Source organism: Salvelinus namaycush, unplaced genomic scaffold (genome assembly GCF_016432855.1).
Source record: "Salvelinus namaycush isolate Seneca unplaced genomic scaffold, SaNama_1.0 Scaffold1549, whole genome shotgun sequence".
Lineage (NCBI taxonomy): Eukaryota > Metazoa > Chordata > Actinopteri > Salmoniformes > Salmonidae > Salvelinus > Salvelinus namaycush.
In genome coordinates, this window is record NW_024058285.1 from 42,236 (window position 1) to 54,571 (window position 12,336).

Below are 12,336 nucleotides of genomic sequence, written 5' to 3' on the forward strand. Positions count from 1 at the left end.
TTTTATCCTACCTGTCCAGGTCATTTCCATTACCCCAACCCACTAAGCATTTCCCTAAGAACACATGATTTTGGCTAATCTTGGTACAAAAACATGATGTAAATTGATTCTTCAGAAAACCTATGCAAACTCGCTCCAGGTCATCAAATAAGTCAACACTCAATGCACACAATGTCACTCACTATACTCTTAGAAAATAATATAGATACAACTTAAAGGGGTTTTATTGCATTCTTAATATACGAGACCCCTAAAAGATCTACATAGAACCATTTTAGCTAAACAACAACTGTAACACTGTCTTTTAAAGACAACAAGTGCTTATTGGGCAAATGTATTTATGTTTTCAATAAACATTTTCAGATGAAATATATCTTAATTGTTTAATTGCCTGTTACGTGAACAGTGTTTCAGAGGGTTGGGTACTGTCTGTGGCAGGAAATATACACATTTCCACTGACAATGGATGAATAAAGATCTGTTTGAGGGGACGTTTAATTTGAGACAGACACAACACCCTTGACCTTGATGGTGAAGAACAAAAGATGGCAATGGATGGGACATATAGTATGCAGACTATCACCAAAACACAGCCTGCAATTAATACACAGTACACAGGATGGGAAGAGAAATCCAGGACGTCCAAAAGAGACGTGGAGAAGAACGGCCTGGTGTAACTGTTATATCAGACCTGCAGTGTGTTCTGGTCCAGACAACCTGGTGTAACTGTTATATCAGACCTGCAGTGTGTTCTGGTCCAGACAACCTGGTGTAACTGTTATATCAGGCCTGCAGTGTGTTCTGGTCCAGACAACCTGGTGTAACTGTTATATCAGGCCTGCAGTGTGTTCTGGTCCAGACAACCTGGTGTAACTGTTATATCAGGCCTGCAGTGTGTTCTGGTCCAGACAACCTGGTGTAACTGTTATATCAGACCTGCAGTGTGTTCTGGTCCAGACAACCTGGTGTAACTGTTATATCAGGCCTGCAGTGTGTTCTGGTCCAGACAACCTGGTGTAACTGTTATATCAGGCCTGCAGTGTGTTCTGGTCCAGACAACCTGGTGTAACTGTTATATCAGACCTGCAGTGTGTTCTGGTCCAGACAACCTGGTGTAACTGTTATATCAGACCTGCAGTGTGTTCTGGTCCAGACAACCTGGTGTAACTGTTATATCAGACCTGCAGTGTGTTCTGGTCCAGACAACCTGGTGTAACTGTTATATCAGACCTGCAGTGTGTTCTGGGCCAGACAACCTGGTGTACCTGTCTTTTTTTTCGCCTTTATTTAACCAGGTAAGCTAGTTGAGAACAAGTTCTCATTTGCAACTGCAACCTGGCTAAGATAAAGCAAAGCATTTGACACATACAACAACACATGGAATAAACAAACATACAATCAATAATACAGTAGGAAAATCTATATACAGCATGTGCAAATGAGGTAGGATAAGAGAGGTAAGGCAATAAATAAGCCATGGTGGCAAAGTAATTACTATATAGCAATTAAACACTGGAATGGTAGGATGTGCAGAGGATGAATGTGCAAGTTGAGATTCTGGGGTGCAAAGGCGCAAGATAGATAAATAAATACATACAGTATGGGGATGAGGTAGATTGGATGGGCTATTTACAGATGTACAGGTGCAGTGATCTGTGAGCTGCTCTGACAGCTGGTGCTTAAAGATAGTGAGGGAGGTAAGAGTCTCCAGCTTCGGAGATTTTTGCAGTTCGTTCCAGTCATTGGCAGCAGAGAACTGGAAGGAGAGGCGGCCAAAGGAAGAATTGGCTTTGGGGGTGACCAGTGAGATATACCAGCTGGAGCGCGTGCTACAGGTGGGTGCTGCTATGGTGACCAGTGAGCTGAGATAAGGCGGGGCTTTACCTAGCAGAGACTTGTAGATGACCTGGAGCCAGTGGGCGACGAGTATGAAGCGAGGGCCAGCCAACGAGAGCATACAGGTCGCAGTGGTGGGTAGTATATGGGGCTTTGGTGACAAAACGGATGGCACTGTGATAGACTGCATCCAATTTGTTGAGTGGAGTGTAGGAGGCTATTTTGTAAATGACATCGCCGAAGTCGAGGATTGGTAGGATGGTCAGTTTTACAAAGGTATGTTTGGCAGCATGAGTGAAGGATGTTGCAAATAGGAAGCCGATTCTAGATTTAATTTTGGATTGGAGATGTTTAATGTGAGTCTGGAAGGAGAGTTTACAGTCTAACCAGACACCTAGGTATTTGTAGTTGTCCACATATTCTAAGTCAGAACCGTCCAGAGTAGTGATGCTGGACGGGCGGGCAGGTGCGGCAGCGATTGGTTCAAGAGCATGTATTTAGTTTTACTTGCATTTAAGAACAGTTGGAGGCCACGGAAGGAGAGTTGTATGGCATTGAAGCTCATCTGGAGGTTAGTTAACACAGTGTCCAACGAAGGGCCAGAGGTATACAGAATGGTGTCGTCTGCGTAGAGGTGTATCAGAGAATCACCAGCAGCAAGAGCAACATCATTGATGTATACAGAGAAGAGAGTCAACTCGAGAATTGAACCCTGTGGCACCCCCATAGAGACTGCCAGAGGTCCGGACAACAGGCCCACCGATTTGACATAGTGAACTCTATCAGAGAAGTAGTTGTTGAACCAAGCGAGGCAATCATTTGAGAAACCAAGGCTATTGAGTCTGCCAATGTTGTGATTGACAGAGTCGAAAGCCTTAGCCAGGTCGATGAATACGGCTGCACAGTAATGTCTCTTATCGATGGCGGTTATGATATCGTTTAGGACCTTGAACGTGGCTGAGGTGTACCCATGACCAGCTCTGAAACCAGATTGCATAGCGGAGAAGGTACGGTGGGATTCAAAATGGTCAGTAATCTGTTTGTTAACTTGGCTTTCAAAGACCTTAGAAAGGCAGGGTAGAATAGATATAGGTCTGTAGCAGTTTGGGTCTAGAGTGTCTCCCCCTTTGAAAAGGGGATGACCACAGCAGCTTTTCAATCTATGGGAATCTCAGACAATACGAAAGAGAGCGTGAACAGGCTAGTAATAGGGGTTGCAACAATTTCGGCAGATAATTTTAGAAAGAGAGGGTCCAGATTTTCTAGCCCGGCTGATTTGTACGGGTCCAGATTTTGCAGCTCTTTCAGAACATCAGCTATCTGGATTTGGGTGAAGGAGAAGTGGGGGAGGTTTGGGCGAGTTGCTGTGGGGAGCGCAGGGCTGTTGACCGGGGTAGGGGTAGCCAGGTGGAAAGCATGGCCAGCCATAAAAAAATGCTTCTTGAAATTCTCAATTATTGTGGATTTATCGATAGTGACAGTGTTTCCTAGCCTCAGTGCAGTGGGAAGCTGGGAGGAGGTGCTCTTATTCTCCATGGACTTTACAGTGTCCCAGAACTTTTTGGAGTTTGTACTACAGGATGAAAATTTCTGTTTGAAAAAGCTAGCCTTAGCTTTCCTAACTGCCTGTGTATATTGGTTCCTAACTTCCCTGAAAAGTTGCATATCACAGGATGTTTTTGTGCTGGTCAAGGGCAGACAGGTCTGGAGTGAACCAAGGGCTATATCTATTCCTGGTTCTACATTTGTTGAATGGAGCATGCTTATTTAAGATGGTGAGGAAGGCACTTTTAAAGAATAACCAGGCATCCTCTACTGACGAAATGATGTCAATGTCATTCCAGGATACCCCGGCCAGGTCGATTAGAAAGGCCTGTTCGCTGAAGTGTTTTTGGGGCGTTTGGCAGTGATGAGGGGTGGTCGTTTGACCGCAGACCCATTACGGATGCAGGCAATGAGGCAGTGATTGCTGAGATCTTGTCTGAAAACAGCAGAGGTGTATTTGGAGGGCGAGTTAGTTAGGATGATATCTATGAGGGTGCCCGTGTTTACGGATTTGCGGTTGTACCTGGTAGGTTCATAAATTTGTGTGAGATTGAGGGCATCAAGCTTAGATTGTAGGATTGACGGGGTGTTAAGCGTGTCCCAGTTTAGGTCACCTAGCAGCATGAGCTCAGAAGATAGATGGGGTGCAATCAATTCACATATGGTGTCCAGGGCACAGCTGGGGGCAGAGGGTGGTCTATAGCAAGCGACAACGGTGAGAGACTTGTTTCTGGAAAGGTGAATTTTCAGAAGTAGAAGCTCGAATTGTTTTGGTACAGACCTGGATAGTAAGACAGAACTCTGCAGGCTATCTTTGCAGTAGATTGCAACACCGCCCCCTTTGGCAGTTCTATCTTAGCGGAAAATTGTATAGTTAGGGATAGAAATTTCAGGGTTTTTGGTGGTTTTCCTAAGACAGGATTCAGACACGGCTAAGACATCCGGGTTGGCAGAATGTGCTAAAGCAGTGAATAAAGCAAACTTAGGGAGTAGGCTTCTAATGTCAACATGCATGAAACCAATGCTTTTACGGTTACAGAAGTCAACAAATGAGAGCACCTGGGGAGTAGGAGTGGAGCTAGGCACTGCAGGTCCTGGATTAACCTCTACATCACCAGAGGAACAGATGAGAAGTAGGATAAGGGTACGGCTAAAGGCTATAAGAACTGACCGTCTAGCATGTTTGGAACAGAGAGAAAAGGGAGCAGGTTTCTGGGCACGATAGCATAGATTCAAGGCATAATGTACAGACAAAGTTATGGTAGGAAGAGAGTACATTGGAGGTAAACCTAGGCATTGAGTAATGATGAGAGAGATATAGTCTCTAGAGACGTTTAAACCAGGTGATGTCATCACATGTGGGAGGTGGAACAACATGGTTGGTTAAGGCATATTGAGCAGGGCTAGAGGCTCTACAGTGAAATAAGACAGTAATCACTAACCAGGACAGTAATGGACAAGGCATATTGATATTAGGGAGAGGCATGCGTAGCCAAGTGATCGTATGGGTCCAGTGAGTGGTTGGGCTGGCTGGGGACACGGCGATTCAGACAGTTAGCAGGCCAGGGCTAGCAAGCTAGCAGTTAGCAGGCTGGGGCTAGCAAGCTAGCATAAGGGCCTTAGAGGGACGTCGCGATGGGGGAAAGTCTGTTTTCTCCTCTCGTGCTGATGTCGATAGACCAGTCGTGGAATTAGTAGGGTTCCAAGTAGCAGAGGGGTCCAAGTCCAATTGGCAAAATGGGTATAGTGGTCCAAGAAACTGGCCGATGGATCAGCTAACAGTCCAATATGCTCTAGATAGCTAGCAGGCCGCGGTTAGTAGAATGGGCCTTCAGGGGACGTCACGCCTGAGGGGCCTGTTGGGATCCTTGGGCAGATTATGTCGGTATTCCAGTCGTGAAGGATCGGGGGGTTCCGTGCCCCATACCGGCAGTAGAAGGGGTCCGGATATTGTAGCCGAGGAGTGGGCTTCAGGAGTAGCCCAGGAGCCCTAGCCGGGAGATGGGTCTAGCATGGCCTAGCTCCAGGCTAGTTGGTGCTAGCTCCGGGACGGAAACGTTAGCCAGGAGTAGTCAACCCGGGTTGCGGTTAGCTAGCTGCGATGATCCAGATGAAAAGGTTCAGAGTTTGCGGCAGGAATCCGGAGATATGGAGAGAAAAATAGGTCTGGTATGCTCTGGTTTGAAACGTGTTGTACGAAATGGCGAGAGCTTTCCGAGCTAAAGGTTAGCTGATGACCGCTAGCAGTGGTTAACTGACTGATAGCTGGTAGCTAGTTAGCTAGCTTCAGTTGAGGTATTCCAGTTCGGAGGTAAATAGAAATACTTTAGAAAAAAACAGATCCACACCACATTGGGTGAGGTGGGTTGCGGGAGAGTATTTTGAAGTTGAGGTTTAGGAAAAATATTTTTTTTAATGTGAAGAAAAATATATAAAAATATATATACATGGGACGAGACAAGACAAAGACGTCTGACTGCTACGCCATCTTGTAGCGCCATTTTATATCAGGCCTGCAGTGTGTTCTGGTCCAGACAACCTGGTGTAACTGTTATATCAAACCTGCAGTGTGTTCTCTGACAAGATAAACCAATATAAGACAATATCATTAGTTCAGTAAACCACCAACCTGGTAAGATGAACAAAGTGATGAATAAATAAATGAGTTAACGTCACAACAGGTCTTTAATTGACCATGTTCCCAGCACACTGAAGACCACACAGCTCTATGACCACAGCCTCTGTCATCACAACCCTAGAAGACTGTTATGATCCAGATGAATCCACATCCATATGCAAAACAACATGTCAAACAGGCTTGTTCTGGCCTGTAGCACATCGAAAAAACATACGTTACAATCACCTTTGGCAGCGATTACAGCCGCAGGTCTTTTTGGGTAAGTCTTAAGAGCCTTGGATTGGATATTTGCCCATTATTCTTTTTTCAAAATTCTCCAAGCTCTGTCAAGTTGGTTGTTGATCAATGCTAGATGGACACTTTCAAGTCTTGCCATATATTTTCAAGTCAAACCTGTAACTAGTCCCCTCAGGAACATTCAATGTCGTCTTGGTATAGAACCTCAGTGTAGATGTGTGTTTTAGGTTGTTGTCCAGCTGAAAGGTGAAGTCATCTCCCAGTGTCTGGTGGAAAGCAGACTGAATCAGGTTGTCCTCTATGACTTTGGCTGTGCTTAGCTCCTTTCTGTTCATTTTTTTATCCTGAAAAACTCCACAGTCTAGGCAAGTCAGTTAAGAACAAATTCTTATTTACAACGACAGCCTAGGAACAGTGGGGTAACTGCCTTGTTCAGGGGCAGAACGACAGATTTTTATTATTGTCAGCTCGGGGATTCAATCCAGCAACCTTTCGGATACTGGTCCAATGTTCTAACCTCTAGGCTACCTGCCGACCCCAAAAATCAAGGAAGATCATCAGGCAATAAATATGTATGATGTTCTATGTGCTTTCAATGATGATGTTCTCCCCCTGTCATTTCGTGCTGATTTGATGCCTGATCCCAGACAGCACACAAACCTCTGCCCAACGTAGGCACAATGTAACCTATATACATTACGCATTGGGAAGATGCAGTTTAGACATAGTTTGTTAATTGGCAAGATGTCTTGCAGACGTATTTAAGAAAAGCCTACATTTTAAATGATGCAATTCTACATCGTTTCTACATCGTCCAGGCATCAACATTCTATTCTCAAAAGCATAATAGGTTACTCTGCCTCCTCGGGCATTAAGCCTTAGCCAACCCACAAGAACACTTCAAAATACACAACATTGTTCATATACAGTATTTGGTTACCTCAGGACTATCTCTGTATGTTTGTGCATTTGCCTTCAGATATTTACTGGCATAATATTACTGTGAGGAGGTGTAACACTGGATCCTCCAGCTAGTCAGAGAGCTGTCAGCATGTGAGGGTTCCTGTAGTAGAACCAACAGTATTAAAGTTCAAGTTGATTTCATTCAGCCTGTTGTTTGAGCGTTTGCTTGAGCCTGTCTGGAGTGCCAGATGGGTGAGTGGGGTTTGCACTTTTGGGACTATTCTATTGCACCAGGTAAGCTAAATCAAGCACAGCATTTAAAAGACAACAGGCACAGGGCTGGTGCCATCCCCTACTCCATTGTGGCCTTGAGCAAGGCATTTAACCCCTAAACTGTTACAAGGGTAAGGCTGTAATACTGACCCTGTGTTGCTCCCAGCCTGGTGCATTAACAGTCAGGAGATTGAGTACTGTGACAGTAAAAATACCCACTTCTCAACTCGCAGTGAAGCATTGTGGGATAATTAGTAGTACAGTGGCACCTTCCATGCCTGAATTGAAGTACGTTTTCAAACCATTTCACTTGAAGTTCACCGACGTGCACATGTACAGGCATATGTTTGTTACAGGAAGAGAACATTCCTTCTGGTTGTAATGTTATGTCTACACAAAGAGAAGTCCTGTTCCTTCCAACTGCCACCCAGAGATAATGTAGTACGATAACTAGCAAGACAAAGCTCATAGGTTATAGATAGAACTTTATATTCTCAGATAGACATGATTGGATGGTCCTCATTACACATAGAATACAACCGTTTTCAATACTGCAACTCCTCAGTGAAACAATACAATGTGGGGTGATCAGCCAATCACATTAAAATGTACTTTACACTGCAAGTTCTTCTCATGTTTCTTCCAAGATGTAAAACTGGGATTGTAATATGTGACTATTGAAAAAACAAACAGAAATGTGTCCTTCTTCATAGCCTACCATATGAGAAAGCTTATTGAACTAATGTGGTTTTACAACTAGTCCTACATGTTTTCAGACGTTCAAATGGAAAACCAGATTTCCTGAAGTAAACAGACAAAAGGAGGATTTCAAGATCATGGTATCCAGATTCTTACAACATTTTAAAATGACATTTTAACAAAATGGTGGGCCAGGCCTGAACTGATCAGCTCAACTACCATTAAAACGGATATTGTAAGAGCATAGTTTCAGTCAATGTAAGGTCAATGCAAACACACAATATAAAACGTTTATTTACGTCATATAAAAAGTGTACCTACCTAATATATAAAAAGTTCACCTAGCTAATCTGAATGAAACATTTAGAGGTGTATGTATCATACATTTAGCAGAGTAACATGTCAATAAACACACAAAAACTCAACAATATGCTCTTATATTTACGTCTTCTCCTTTGGTTGGAATGGTCCTTTTCTAAAGCTATAGATCACAAGAACATCTAAAGTGTTGTTAGGGTGTGATGAAATACAAATAAATACTGCAGGAATCTTTTGGACTCATGACAGCGTTACTGAAAAGTGCATGGCTTCCTTCAGTCTTTTCCTAAGTGCATAATTATAATCTGCAACATCACTGTAATAAATAAGAGACAAGTTCTACAATATATTTCCCATATACATCCGTTTTTGTTTGTCCTTGAATTGCTTAATTGACGTCCCAGCACACAGGGTGTGTTTCAATTGAAACAGGTCATTCTCCTAGTGGAGGAAAACCTGCAAAAAAACAATACCGCTGGTTACATAGACTGCAGAACATTAAAGTAGAGTCCAATATTCTGTCCTTTGTCCCTAAGTATGCACTGCATTTACTGGTAATTACTGGTATAATAAACATTGTGGAAACGGTCTAGCCCGTACCTACACCTATCCAATACTTTATATATGGGGAGTGGTGAACAAGTGCACACTTCAGGAGATTTGTAGTTACATAACATTGATACTGCATGAATACATAGGATTACACACCTAAACAGGTATTTAGAGCAAAAAGATTCAAATATTTAGCTGATTCTGAGAAGCGTCAGCTAGCTTACCTGTTTCCAATTCGAAGGAGGAGTAATACCGAAGTATTTTAGCCTAGCTAGCCTACATGTTTCCAGTTGGTTGGATGAGTAATACAGATGTCCTTTAGCCTAGCTAGCCTACATGTTTCCAGTTGGTTAGATGAGTAATACAGATGTATTTTAGCCTAGCTAGCCTACATGTTTCCAGTTGGAAGGAGGAGTAATACAGATGTATTTTAGCCTAGCTAGCCTACATGTTTCCAGTTGGTTGGATGAGTAATACAGATGTCCTTTAGCCTAGCTAGCCTACATGTTTCCAGTTGGTTAGATGAGTAATACAGATGTATTTTAGCCTAGCTAGCCTACCTGTTGTCAGTTGGTTAGATGAGTAATACAGATGTATTTTAGCCTAGCTAGCCTACCTGTTGTCAGTTGGTTGGATGAGTAATACAGATGTAATTTAGCCTAGCTAGCCTACATGTGTCCAGTTGGTTGGATGAGTAATAAAGATGTCCTTTAGCCTAGCTAGCCTACCTGTTTTCAGTTGGTTGGATGAGTAATACAGATGTATTTTAGCCTAGCTAGCCTACCTGTTTCCAGTTGGTTGGATGAGTAATACAGATGTCATTTAGCCTAGCTAGCCTACATGTGTCCAGTTGGTTGGATGAGTAATACAGATGTCCTTTAGCCTAGCTAGCCTACCTGTTTCCAGTTGGTTGGATGAGTAATACAGATGTTCCTTAGCCTAGCTAGCCTACCTGTTTTCAGTTGGTTGGAGGAGTAATACAGATGTATTTTAGCCTAGCTAGCCTATCTGTTTTCAGTTGGTTGGATGAGTAATACAGATGTACTTTAGCCTAGCTAGCCTACCGGTTTTCAGTTGGTTGGATGAGTAATACAGATGTATTTTAGCCTAGCTAGCCTACCTGTTTCCAGTTGGTTGGATGAGTAATACAGATGTCATTTAGCCTAGCTAGCCTACATGTGTCCAGTTGGTTGGAGGAGTAATACAGACGTCCTTTAGCCTAGCTAGCCTACCTGTTTCCAGTTGGTTGGATGAGTAATACAGATGTTCCTTAGCCTAGCTAGCCTACCTGTTTTCAGTTGGTTGGAGGAGTAATACAGATGTATTTTAGCCTAGCTAGCCTACCTGTTTTCAGTTGGTTGGATGAGTAATACAGATGTACTTTAGCCTAGCTAGCCTACCGGTTTTCAGTTGGTTGGATGAGTAATACAGATGTATTTTAGCCTAACTAGCCTACCTGTTTCCAGTTGGTTGGATGAGTAATACAGATGTTCCTTAGCCTAGCTCGCCTACCTGTTTCCAGTTGGTTGGATGAGTAATACAGATGTCCTTTAGCCTAGCTAGCCTACATGTTTCCAGTTGGTTAGATGAGTAATACAGATGTATTTTAGCCTAGCTAGCCTACATGTTGTCAGTTGGTTGGATGAGTAATACAGATGTAATTTAGCCTAGCTAGCCTACATGTGTCCAGTTGGTTGGATGAGTAATAAAGATGTCCTTTAGCCTAGCTAGCCTACCTATTTTCAGTTGGTTGGATGAGTAATACAGATGTATTTTAGCCTAGCTAGCCTACCTGTTTCCAGTTGGTTGGATGAGTAATACAGATGTCATTTAGCCTAGCTAGCCTACATGTGTCCAGTTGGTTGGATGAGTAATACAGATGTCCTTTAGCCTAGCTAGCCTACCTGTTTCCAGTTGGTTGGATGAGTAATACAGATGTTCCTTAGCCTAGCTAGCCTACCTGTTTTCAGTTGGTTGGAGGAGTAATACAGATGTATTTTAGCCTAGCTAGCCTACCTGTTTTCAGTTGGTTGGATGAGTAATACAGATGTACTTTAGCCTAGCTAGCCTACCGGTTTTCAGTTGGTTGGATGAGTAATACAGATGTATTTTAGCCTAGCTAGCCTACCTGTTTCCAGGTGGTTGGATGAGTAATACAGATGTCATTTAGCCTAGCTAGCCTACATGTGTCCAGTTGGTTGGATGAGTAATACAGATGTCCTTTAGCCTAGCTAGCCTACCTGTTTCCAGTTGGTTGGATGAGTAATACAGATGTTCCTTAGCCTAGCTAGCCTACCTGTTTTCAGTTGGTTGGAGGAGTAATACAGATGTATTTTAGCCTAGCTAGCCTACCTGTTTTCAGTTGGTTGGATGAGTAATACAGATGTACTTTAGCCTAGCTAGCCTACCGGTTTTCAGTTGGTTGGATGAGTAATACAGATGTATTTTAGCCTAGCTAGCCTACCTGTTTCCAGTTGGTTGGATGAGTAATACAGATGTTCCTTAGCCTAGCTAGCCTACCTGTTTCCAGTTGGTTGGGTGAGTAATACAGATGTACTTTAGCGTAGATCTGGAGGTTGATGAAGGGAGCGAACCCCACCACATCCTGCAGTATCACCAGGGAAATAGACAGAGAACAACAATACATTATAGATGATACTTCAAATCCTTTCAGATGGACATTTTGTTTTGTATGGTCCTTACAGTACAATTGCTTTCATCAATGCCTCAGTGAAACAATACAAGACGCTGTGTGTTCAGCCCTTCACATTAAATGTATAGGATGCCGGATGTTCTTAAGTGTTAAAACTGGGGGGTGATATGTGATTATTCAAATACACTAATTGTTGTGTTATAAATGACAGTAATAATTGTACATGAGTGTGTCCTTCGCCTTCATACCTGCAGCAGCACAAGGGCCCTCTGTAGTGGTGGCTCCACGTCAATCTCAACGTTCCTCTTCCGCAGGGGGTCCAGACTGGACTCAGTCACGTTGTGACAGTGGTTCACCTTCAGAGACTGCAGCTTGGGGCAGTACTCTGCAACAGTCCTGCACGCACGCACATACACACACAGCAGGACCAAAAGGTGTAAGGACAGGTTAACCAGTGAATATCAAAGTAGGAGTGCCAGTCTCCCCTTCATCCAAAGCAAGCTGGAGCAGGACATACTCTGCAACCGTCCTGGACACAGCACGAAGAGGGTTCTTACAGGTGTGCCATTGCAGATCTAAAACATGTGTCATGACGTTATCCTGTTGGGTGAGGTTTATGACCCCCCCCCCCCCCCACCATAAATACCTTTTCCCCTTTTCTCTCTCTACTCTACAGAATGGA

At 43.4% G+C, this 12,336-nt stretch overlaps 1 long non-coding RNA gene across 1 annotated transcript; it reads right to left on the minus strand.

Annotated features, from left to right (window-relative positions):
• Nucleotides 1–8,407: 8,407 nt before the first annotated feature.
• LOC120037025 lies at nucleotides 8,408–11,400 on the minus strand. Its single transcript, XR_005474731.1, has 2 exons — nucleotides 11,354–11,400; nucleotides 8,408–8,905 (listed from the first exon to the last, which is right to left on the minus strand). It is a non-coding gene; the product is annotated as an uncharacterized LOC120037025 (long non-coding RNA).
• Nucleotides 11,401–12,336: the final 936 nt, after the last annotated feature.